Source organism: Macaca fascicularis, chromosome 17 (assembly GCF_037993035.2).
Source record: "Macaca fascicularis isolate 582-1 chromosome 17, T2T-MFA8v1.1".
Classification (NCBI taxonomy): Eukaryota; Metazoa; Chordata; class Mammalia; order Primates; family Cercopithecidae; genus Macaca; species Macaca fascicularis.
In genome coordinates this window covers 32,760,036-32,772,093 of record NC_088391.1, presented here as the reverse complement: position 1 = coordinate 32,772,093, position 12,058 = coordinate 32,760,036, and the positions used below count along the sequence as shown (strand labels likewise).

The following is a 12,058-nucleotide window of genomic DNA, read 5'->3' as shown; positions in this document are numbered from 1 at the left end:
AATGCCTGTAGTCCCAGCTACTTGGGAGGCTGATATGGTAGAATCACTTGAACCCAGGAGGTGGAGGTTGCAGTAAGCCAAGACTGCACCACTGTACTCCAACCTGGGCAACAGAGTGAGACTCCATCTAAAAAGAAAGTAACTATTGCAATAGCAGGAAAAACAAGTAAATTTAACAAAAGATTTATAAGAACTGAGTGATGAAAACTACAAAAAATTGCAAATAAAAATTAAAGACCTAAAAAAATGGAGAGACATACTATGCTCATGGTTCAGAAAACTAGTATTAGTAAGATGGCAATTCTCCACAAATTGGATATATAGGTTCAATGTAATTCTAATAAGATCCTAAGAGGCTTTGTTGAATAAATTGACAAGTTATTTTATACTTTACATGAAAAGAGAAAATAACCTAGAATAGCCAAAAACAATCATGAACTCAAGAGTAAGCTTGAAGTATTAGCTTTATTTGCCTTCATTACTTAAAACAAAGCTGTAGTACTCATAGCAGTGTGGCATTGGTATAAGTTGACAATCCACAAACAAACTCACGCATTTATGGCCAATTTATTTTCAACAAAGGCACTGAGGTAATTCAATGAAGAAAAAGTCTATTCAATAAATTGCACTGGAACAACTGGATATCTGTAAGAAAAAAAAAATAATAATAAACCTCAACCTGGGTTACACAAAGATGTCTTAGACAAGACACAAAAGACTACTAAAATAGTGACAAACGAAACTTCATAAAAATTAAAACCTTTTTCTCTTTGAAAGACAGTTACAGATCATATAACTGGCAGATGGGAAATTGGAATTCCATTTGAGGTATCTTAGACCCTAAAACCCTAGCCTTTTTCACCACTCCATGTGGTCTCTGGTACTCACTCCAGAGTAAGGTAGTCTGGTCAGAAACAGCATATATCAGCATATGTATCTAAAGAAGCCTAGGAAATATTTGATATGATGAGTCAAAGATCAATGATATTAGCTAACATATGTATTACATAAAACTAAACTTTCTGGAAACTTTCTGCATAGTGTAAGAAAGTAGATACCTTTTGCTTCTTCATATTAAGTAGATAACCAATAAAAAAGATGACATACAAAGGAAAGAAAGGCACCCAGAATGGAAATAGCACTGACTGAGCAGGGATCTGGACCCTGTTCTTAACTCCTTACTGACAAGGAGTATGGCCTTAAATTTCTGCATATTAGATTCCCTCTACCTAAAATACAAAGGTTAACTTAGAAGGACAAACCCTCATGCTCCTTTCAGATTCATAATATTAGAAAAGATTCTCCAGTCCTTTAGTCAACAACTTTTATTGCCAAGTTCTAACTGTGCATAGTTCCTTAGGTTGAGCGAGGAGTGTTAGAACAAACAGAGTCCGAACCCCAGATTTGAAGTCAGGACCATCACGATGGCTGGCGCTCCCCTTTGGCAGTTGAGCTGCATAGTCCCTGCTGGGGCACCGTCTGTCACAGCCCTATGAAGCCAGAGGATAAAAGGTGGGAAATGTTCACTAGCTGTGGTGTTTTATGTGGTGGGTTATTTTTCACCAGCTGCAGATGGCTCTGCAAGAAAAAAAAAGAGAGGGCATCTCAGTGACTGGCAAATCGCACCCAACAGCTTCACCAGAGATGAATGAGCTCTCTGTCTAACTGGGAGCTAGGCCTGGAGATTCACTTTGGGGAGAGTCCAGCCTCCTCTATATTTTCTGACAATCTCCATCCAAACTCCCCACAGGCCTGTGGTGTCTAGTACTGCACAATCTCACAGCCCCCATGTACTCAATTCACAATGATTAATGATGCGATGCAGTGCCTCAGACTCATCCACCCATTCTAGAAGTCCCTATAAAATAGCAGTTTGTACCTGGCCCACAGTAGGTGCTTGACAGGATACTTATCCAAATGTATTACATTGAAAAGTCCTTCACATCTATCATTGAAAACTACAGATGGAGCTTGTTCTTTCACCTCTGTCAAATATTTTCTGAAAATAAAGCTATTTAAGCATACGAGGTTGAGCCTGATTCTATCTGATTGTCGCTGTTATTCCAAGCCGTCTTCCATTGTCCCAAATTCCTGCTTTAATTTTGAGCTAACTGAAATTGACCTCTTTTACATCCAACACAGCTGGGGTAATGAGAAGTTCTAAAATTAACAATAACAGAGTTAGGGCTTGACCTAGCCATTAAATGGCGAAATTTGTTTGGGGCATCCAAAATATTTCCTTTTTGCACCAGCCAAAATACCACTGGCTGCTCTTTTTCACTTCTCTTCAAAAACTTGCTTTCAGAAAATGCTCTCACATCCATCATATATACCATAGCATAAGTTTGTCAATGTGATGGAATTCTGAGGAAATTTACATCCTAAGGCATAATTCTAAATGTTTCATGAAAACTTTAGCCAACCAAATAAGCAATTCAGTTGGGAGAATTCAGGGAGAGGTTCTGTTTTTGTTTGTTTGTTTGTTTGTTTTGTTTTGTTTTGTTTTGTTTTGAGACAGAGTCTCACTCTGTCACCCAGGCTGGAGTGCACTGGCACAATCTCGGCTCACTGCAACCTCCGCCTCCCAGGTTCAGGTGATTCCCCTGTCTCAGCCTTCTGAGTAGCTGGGATTATAGGCGTGCGCCACCACACCCTGCTAATTTTTGTATTTTTAGTAGAGACAGGGTTTTGCCATGTTGGCCAGGATGGTCTCAGTCTCCTGACCTCGTGATCCACCCGCCTCGGCCTCCCAAAGTGCTGGGATAACAGGCGTGAGCCACCGTGGCTGGCCCTGTTTGTTATTCACAATGATTAATGATGCGATGCAGTGCAACATAGAGACTATGTTACCTAAAAGTAAAATAGGCCTTAACTTTTTGTGTACTCTCCTCCACTACTTCTTTTGACCTTTAGCTACCTATACACCTGATTCACCGTGTTAATGCTTTTGATGCTAAAAGGCGAAATGGATGTCTAATGACTTTAAAAAGCTACTACCAAGAAGTGACTAACGGTCTGGAAAGACACAAGCAGACAGCATCATGAAATACACCTGTGCCTTCAAAGAGTTAATGTATTTCTGAAGGTTTCCTCCGCCTTAGAAAGATATGCCTCACTTTGAAGTAGAAAAAAATCTAGGCATACCTGAAGAGGAATGCTAAAAGAAGAGAGGCTGCTTTTAGGAGATATTGAACTCCAAACTTTAAATGATTTAAATGCAATCCCCATGTGCAGCTGCTAAACCAAAGCACCTCACCCCAGGGAAGAGATGAGAAATTTTGAGGGCAATTGAACACTGAGAATTCTCATTGTGGCTTAGCAAAAAGTGACTTAGCACATGTGTTTCAGTAATTATGAAGCGTCGGAGTGCTCACTGGCTCTGAAACACAGTCACAAGTATGACAACTCGGGTGCTGGTGTAAGAAGCAATCAGATGAGGCAGGAATGAACACCTTTTGCCTTTGCAATCTGCTCATGCTCTGGGCAACTTTTCTTCTGGGAATGGATGTCTGGGTTGTGCACTCACACCAAGATTATTCATTACTTTTTAAGATTAGCTGTGCAGAGCTAATCAGGGGAAGAAGAAAGGTAGAATATTTATTAGGTAACCACCATGTATTCAGCGCCTACTAGGAACCTGGAATTTTACATATACTCCTTAAAAACAAAAAGTTAAAAAAGAAATTGTGAGATCTCACACACATTACAGAAAGATATAGAAACTGCAAGCTCCTCTGTCACTCTGCACAAATCATAAAATACAATGTTGCTAGGCACTCAGAGGGCCTCTGCAGATCCATGCCTTAGAATCACCTACCTCTCCCCTAAAGGTTAGCCTCATTTATGTCACTCCTTTTACCATATATATTCCTTGTAAACATGCATTTATAAAGGCTTGGTTTAGTTGTGCTTGTTTCTGAATTATATATAAATAGAATTAAGCAGCATGAACTCCTTTGTATCTGGCTTCTTTCATTCAGAACAAAGTTATGTTTATGATGTTCGTGTTTTTGTTTATAAATGTAATTTGTTCATTTCATTGCTGTCATATTATATTACATGACTATATCACAATTTGTTTAGTCAACTGTTGATGGGCTTTGGGTTAGAACTACTATAAATAATCAGCTATGAACATTCTTATACCTGTCTTTTGAGGCAGGTGGGCATGCATTTTTAGATATATACCTAGTGATAGAATTGAGGGTCATGATAGACTAAGGGCCTATATGGTCAAGTTAGTGTAGACAAGTAAGTCCATTATGTTATTCACACCTACAGACATTTATGGAAACTATACACAAGTAGTTTGAAATCAGGAATCATCCAACTGATAATTATCTTGAATCTCATGCAATGTACCATAGTAGACCTGCAAATGGGAAACTCACAAATGGTGACTAAATCAGAACCAACAAAAGTCATTCATTCATTCATTTGACTTTTTTCATTGAATACTAGCTATGTACTACATACTGTGCTAGGAGCCTGCATTGTTCTCTGCAGAGTAGGGCTTTCTAATAGAAAATAAGAATCACAGAATCGCAGCAGGTGTATAACAGAAAAGAGATAATATAGTTGAGGCCATTTATTAAATAATGAAATTCAGAGCCACAGAGAAGGAAAGGAATTTATTCAATGTCTATAGAGAGCTGTAGGATCCAGGTCTCTTGGTTCTCAGATCCAGAGAAATCTTTTCTGAGAAGGAAGAGTGGGGTCAAGGAAAGGAAAGTTGTATGCTCATATTAATTAAATTCAACTGTTTCTGAGATTCTATTTTCCCTTTCTTCTCCCTTTTAAAGGCTAAAATAAGAAGTAGACAACTGACCAAGGTACAAAGTTTGCTTCTTCTCTCAGTCTCCAAAGACTTTGCCTCTGACATGGTCTACATCTTCCTTCCCCAGGTACCTATTCTAGCAACCCTGAGGTGCTTAAGAAACTCAATCCAACTCTTCTATAACATCTATTGATTTTGTTAATACTCCAAAAAGCCTTGCCTTCTAAGCCTCACCCACCATGTTGCCACAGCAGCTATGGCATGAAAGAACCACAACTGCAAGAAAGTAATGCACCTTTCCCAGATCAGATACAAGCTTTCTGGCAAATGAGATTTACATGGTCACTTTAGCCTCATTAAACCTAGTTCAGTTTGTACCTTTCCATACATTTCTCAAAAAGTTTTGAACAGTTACAATTCAGTAATCATAGAAGCTTCATTTTGACCTATTTTTATTTAAGAAAAAAATAGGACAATGCTATTTTCTTCCAAGACATCATTAGTACTCTTGGGTTTCTTCTCACTAAAAATTGGAGAGTTCAATATTCTGTTCAATGGTAGAAAGAGCATGGGAACTGGGGGACAGAATACATGATTTATATCCAGGCTTCCAGACAAACCATCACCTCTGTCTCAAGGTTGTTTATTATGTATAATCCATTTGAAAAATTGTTTAATAGTAAGTACTTAAAAATGTTACCCCCTTTCTGTTTTTTCCTTTATTTATTTTGGCTTAAATTGAGTTCTGAAAAAAGTGCTAATTTAACTCCTCAGAATAAAAAGACTGCAAAGTCTTGTCAAGCTCTGTATGATTCTGCAGAAACAGTGTTGTGTCTAGTTCCAATGGCAGCTACAGTCCCCAGCCTGAATGCAGCAATGTATGAAAAGGAGCATAACTATCTCTGGGAAGACCAAACTAAATTCAGCTTCTCTTGATGACAAATCTCCACTTTGAGAATCTGCTTCTTAAAACAACTATGTCTTTTCCATGTTTATTCTTCTTCTACCTCCCCAGCATTTCTTTTTTAAAATCTGGGGAGTCTCAAAAAGATATGAGAAAGTTCTTTTTAATTCGTCTGTCAGAGTGTTATTACCCACTACATAGAGTCTCATAAGTTGTACCCCATAGAGCAGGCAATCAAAGATTTAAAAATGACATGTTTAGATGAGCATTTTTAGCTCTGGGCTAAAAATCACTACTGGAAAGTGCTGGAACATGGCTCATCTTGCTGTGAAAACACTCAATCAGGGCTCAACCTACAGCAGAGTTAAATTAGTAGAATGCTTATCTTTCAAAGTGTTCAATTGGGAGTACTCAAATTTTGATGCATTTTAGTTGGGTACTAATTAGCAACTAGCTGACTGCTAAATGGACTGTCACCTTTCCTTTCAACAATTCACTGAAAATTAGTCCCTCAACGTTATTTGAACACAGAGGAAATGGGTTGGGAGGGCTAGAGTTAAAGATGGGATTTCATTTGGTGCATTTATGTGAGAACTTTTAGTGTGCTCCTGATATTTAAGGACTTCAGCAAATGCAAAAGAGGGGAAAAGGTTGGGAATGACAGACAGTGAGTTCTGCTCAGCAGGCGTTGACGCTATAGTCAAAGTATGAATGGATCTAGTTCTTTTTAAATGTTAATAAGCCTTTACACTGGAAAGGATTTCATATGTAGTTGCTATAATATCAGGCACTGGCCTATTCTGTGGTTGCTGAGGTAGCTTGGGTGTTTGAATTATTGCCAATATTAGGTGAGAAGGAATTCAAAAGAGATGTTTAAATGTTAATACAAAAAAAAAATCCTACATTTGAAAAGTAAATATAGACTATAGGTATTTTCTTCACATCTGTTTCTTAATTGTATTATTTTGATATAGAATTGAATTTCAGTCCATCATGACATTAGCTATCTTAGTAATAGAAAATGCATGAAAGGCAAGCATAAGCATGGGCTGAGGTAAGTAGGATGTCTCCTTTCCAGTGCTTAGAGAAAAGTGTTTTCCTGAGTATGCAGTCATTTTATTGCAGGGTTTGGATCTCAAATCTTCACATTCTTCCCTAACTTCTTAGACAGCAAATGTCAAAGAAACAAAGTGATGTGAGAGGAGGTGAAGTGATAATAATTTGGATCTAATAAAAATTAAATGATAATTGTCTTGGCTTCCAGAAAAAAAGTCAAACCTATCTTAGGCAGAGTTTAATATTGGAATTATAACAACAAAAAATTGACTCAATATGCTCTTACCAGACAGATGTATGCCAGGGTCTAGATGCCAAAGTCACCCAGGCCAGAAATGGTCCCTACCCAGTCATCTAGAAAAAAGAAAACAAATAGCCGTTGGAGAGAAACTGATTGCATTAGTCCAAACCCTGAGTCCAGTAAAACAGAGAAATCAGAGTTTATTGATGTTGAGCAACAGCATTGAGCATTTCCCATAAGACCTTCTGAACAGGGTGATCTTAACTCTCAGGCTAAGAGACCTATAATTTTAGGTGTATGAAACAACTCCTGGTACAGAAACTTAATTGTCAAGAGAGAGAAGGCAGATCCATCATGTGGGAAAAAGGAGGACAGAAAGTATAAATTACAGGATTATATAAATGTATAGATTCCATGAAATACAAATGATCATGGGTTTTGGAAATAAAATAGCAGACTAAAGTTCATCTTAAAAACATGTATGATACCAAGCTTAAAATAAACCTTGAAAAAGAAGGGTAATGAGAAGGCGTATGTCCTGCCTAATAATAAAACAAATATAACTGTGACAGTAGAATGCTTATGTTTGGCCTGTGAGCTAAGAATGTTGTTTGTTGTTTTGTTTGTTCGTTTGTTTGTTTTACATTTTTGAAGCTTTGGTAAGAGGCGAGGGAGGGAGTGGAGGAAGAATCAATGCAACAGAGGTGTATATGGCCTACAAAGTCTGAAATATTCATTGTCTGCACCTTTTCTGAAAAACATAACCTTCAATTTATAATGTACATATACATTATTTTATATTTTTAAAATATATTTTATAATATTTTTTTAAATTGACTGCCTAGTCTCTCCTCTGCTGGAGGAAATGAAAGGAAAAGTCCATTACCTATGTAACAGTGATCTGCGAATCTTTGCTTGGGGCAAACACTGAAATAATAGGATACCATTTTCTTCCTTTACCAGCTCCACATACTCACTGCTAAGAAAGATGACCTACATTCCAAAGGACTGGATCGAAGGTTACATACCAGGTATGAGACAATAATCATTGGAAATAAAAGCAGGCCCCAGGACAGCTGATTTCTCTCCTCTCTCCTGAAGAGGAAGTTGAAGTGAACTGAAAAGGAAAGGGAGAGGGTCGGGATTTGTGGAGAAAAAAACAAAAGATTTGCTCCTCTTGATGACTCCAGCTCTCCTAGGATGTGCCTTGCAGGTCCTTCTCAAAGTTTGGTGGTTCCCTGGGACACAAAAGACCACCATTTTGTTTCTCATTTACTCCTCCATAGACAAGAAAGACATTGGATGGGGTGTACTGGGAGAAAACAGAGCAGTGGGAAGAGCAGACTGCAGACAGTGCCAAAGGAAGACGCAGGACTCAGGAATATATTCCTCCCTGCCCTTATTCCCAGCTCAAGGCACAGATCTATGCATTTCTTTACCTATGGTGTGGGCCCAGAGTGAGCCAGCGGAGTTCAATGAGGTCACGAGGAATAAGTTAGCCTCCGTTGCTATCCCTATCCAAAGGTTGTCTGGCATAGCAGGAAAACTCGTACAGCAAAAATAAGAGGAGGTACGCTTGTGGGAGCAAAGCACTGAGTGAAGAGAAACTGAGCCTTTTTAAAATCACCAGTAGGTGCAGGAGGGTGTCCAGGCAGCCAGGACACTTAATGGGCCAACCCTTAGAGCTAACAGTAAAAAGTGATTGAGGGCAGCCAGATGGCAGCATGAAAGCTGTGTGCTCTTGAAAATTGGATACTAGTAAGTGGAAAATGCCCAGAAAAAGGGAATAAACCACTTCATCAAAACCTCTGCCCATGTGTTTTCTGTACATTTAGATGTTTCTGAATTGCCAATGCTTATCCGCTTAACAATAATAAGCAACAACTTAATAATAGCTAACTAGTAAGAACTAAACTACCCTGTTGGAAGAACTAGATAAACATTACTTATGGGAAAGGAATCACTATTATGCTCTCTCTCTCTCTCCTCAACAGGTCAGCCTCCTTCCTACATATTAGTTATATTTAGAGTGACCACAGAATTTATTTGGAAACTTTTGAGAGTAAAGAGTATGTTACTAATGATTTTGCCAGAACCAGGAATAAACAGATTCTGTCTGGAGCAACCAAGAAGGCATGGTTACCCTAGCAATATTTGTGCCCTTTCATTTTCACAACCACAGGCTTCGTAACAATAAAAGCTGTCGCAAGGAAGTGCCTACAATGTCAGGTGTTTTACCTATGTTGTTCCATATTATCCTCAAAGCTACCCTATCAAGTAGGTATTATTTTCACAGTTTTATAGAAGAGGAATCTGAAACTCAGAAAGGTTAAGTAACTTGCCTAAGGTCACACAGCTTTGATCCAACAAGAGAAGATTTTATCAAGCCTGTAATATACGTGAAGTCTTTTGCTAGCTGTTTCCACATTTGATATGCCATGTTAATACTTAACCTTTGAGAAGTGGGTAAGGATGTATCTTTACAGATGAAGAAATAACATTTCAGAGGAGTTATTATGTTATTCAAATTCAACCAATCCAGGAAGTGCAGAAGTCCAAGTTGAACCCAGGGCTCTCTGAACCTGATGTATAGGGTTCTCAGCTTCCCATGCTGCCCTTCAAGGGGCTGAGAGGGGATGTTCTCAGTCTTTAATTGCTGAAGCCCAATTTGGTAAAAAAAAAAAAAAAAAAAAAAAAAAAAAAAACAGTGAACAGACAGCCGATGATGAACTTCAGGTTTTCCATTACTTTTATCATTGGAGCTTTGTACCTGTCAAAGATACATTTGTTTAAGATGCCTAGAAAAAAAAGCCATGCTAAATTATCAGCACCACAAATGAGGCATAAACCCGTAGCTCTCCATACCAGAACAAATCTCACTAAGATGCTACCAAAATTAGAGAGAATCATGTTTATGTGCAGTGTTCCCAGATAGCCTCCTGCAAGGCACACAGCGAACAGAATGCACTCATCCTTACTGACTCATATCCAGGCCTTTCAAATGACTTACATGGAACCAGGGTAACTACACACTCCATCTCTTCAACATTGGGACATGTAGCTGCAAATCCTTTTCGACCCTCAAGTAGATGAACGGTGTGCATACAAGCTATCTAAATTTGTGAGTAGCCAGAAAGAATTGAAGGTGGTCAGGAAGTGTGCAAAAATTAGAGAAACAGTGCCTCAGCCTGCCTTCCCTGGTGACCTGAAGGGAAATATAATAGAGTTGGTTTTTGTAACATGTCTTATTACTGTATTAGGATCATGTTAAGCATACTGTCAAAGCCTGATACAGGTGAGGTAATCCTAAAGAAAAGACTAGAAAAAGTCTAACAGTGAGTTATTTTCTGAGGGAAAATAGATATTCCCAGGACACCCTCGAAAGCAGAGGTCTGTCTCTGAAAATTAGTTCATCCTTCAGCTTATGAAGTCACCTTCCTGAACATGAGATGAGATTAGGACCATGGGTTTGCTTTCAGGCAGAGTTGGATTAAAAAGTTAATTCTGGGACTGACTGGCTTCTTTCAGCTTGGGTTAGTTTATCATCTGTGAGACTCAGTTGCTTCCTCTATAAAACATGATCCTAACACCGACTTCCAAGGGCTGTGGTAAAAACTAACCCGAGAGATCATATATGTGCACACCAGGCAAAGAAGACAACATGGAGTCATGTAGTAGAGGCTTAGTGAAGGTTAATTTTCCTTACATTGCTCTAAATGTGTGACCTTCTGTGAGTCACTCAGTTCCTCAAAGTTTCAGTTTCTTGATTTGCAAAATGTAAATAATAAAATTTGTGAGCATTAAACAAGAGAATATATGTAAAGTACGAATCACAATTCCAGGCACAAGTCTAGCACTCAGTAAATATTACTTCATATCCCTCCAGTGCTATTTCTCCAGGCAGACTTTCTGTTCAGCTGCACTAGTAGATACTGCATTATATTTGCTCAAAGTTTGCACAGAATCATAGGAGTTAAAATACTGCTGCTATTCCTGAGCAATGAAAGAAGTGAATGGTGTCTGCCTGGTTTTGGCCATCACACCAGTTGAACCAATCTAGAATATGTGGCCTTTGCATTAACCCAGAGCCTTCCAGCCTACTTCTACCACTCAACTGCAGCACAGTGACCCACCTCCTGCAGAGGCTCGTTATCATAGACACTGATTTGTCATGCTGGGCCTTGCTAGCAGCTTTCTAGTCACTCACTTCATACTTCTCGTGGCAAATTATATTTGACTTTCAATTTAAAATCCAGAACACTCTGAAATAAAACCTCGGTGTAATCATGGTGATAAAGCAGTGGCACATGCAGTTTTGACAGGATGAGACTTTTTGTTGTTGTTTGTCATGAAGAATCTCCTTCTGCATAGACCCATGCCCAAATCTGACCTCCAAAAGCCCCACACACATATCAGGGAATGACAGAAGATTCACTCATCCACACTACCTTGAACTTATAGGGAGCTCACAGCACTAGAAGTTTCTTTTAGAAGCAGAGGATTACTGTCCTATTGAAAGTCATGGAGTCTTAGTTAGGCTTGGTTCAGTGAGCATGAAATGAATGAAGTTAGAAATGGAAAGAAAAGCCATATCTCAGCAATAAAGTTTTCATCTTATTTAATCAAACACATATTTGCATATTTCTTTGGCAAAGACATCAGGTTCTCCAGTTGACAAGCTAAAGCAAAATCTGCCAAAGGAAATTGTTTTGGTTCTCTCTCCTGAATAAGAAACATTAACTCCAATTTTTCAGCATTAAACTTTGGTGGCTATTACTGCTATTTTCAAGTCCATTTGACTTAATGAATTTCAAAAACACAATCTGGGATTCCAAGTATTTAGAGAAAGGATACTTAATTTCAATAGATTATCAATTGCATGAAAGTTTGCAAAGGTTGGTCAACTCTGGTTGAGCGATCAATCCAAAAGTATTTACATTTGGTCCTAAGCTACAAGCATACTTACATTTAAGTATGGATGTTGGACTTGTATCATATAAAGTACTTGATATCTTTAGCATCTTGGCCTTGGAAACCTTAAAATTAGCTACAAATTAGGGAATTATTTAAACCTAACTTT

General features: G+C 38.4%; 1 pseudogene; it reads right to left on the bottom strand.

The window, feature by feature from the left end:
- Window positions 1-448: 448 nt before the first annotated feature.
- Window positions 449-12,058, bottom strand: part of LOC102121976 (protocadherin-8-like) — a 361,142-nt pseudogene continuing 349,532 nt past the window's right edge.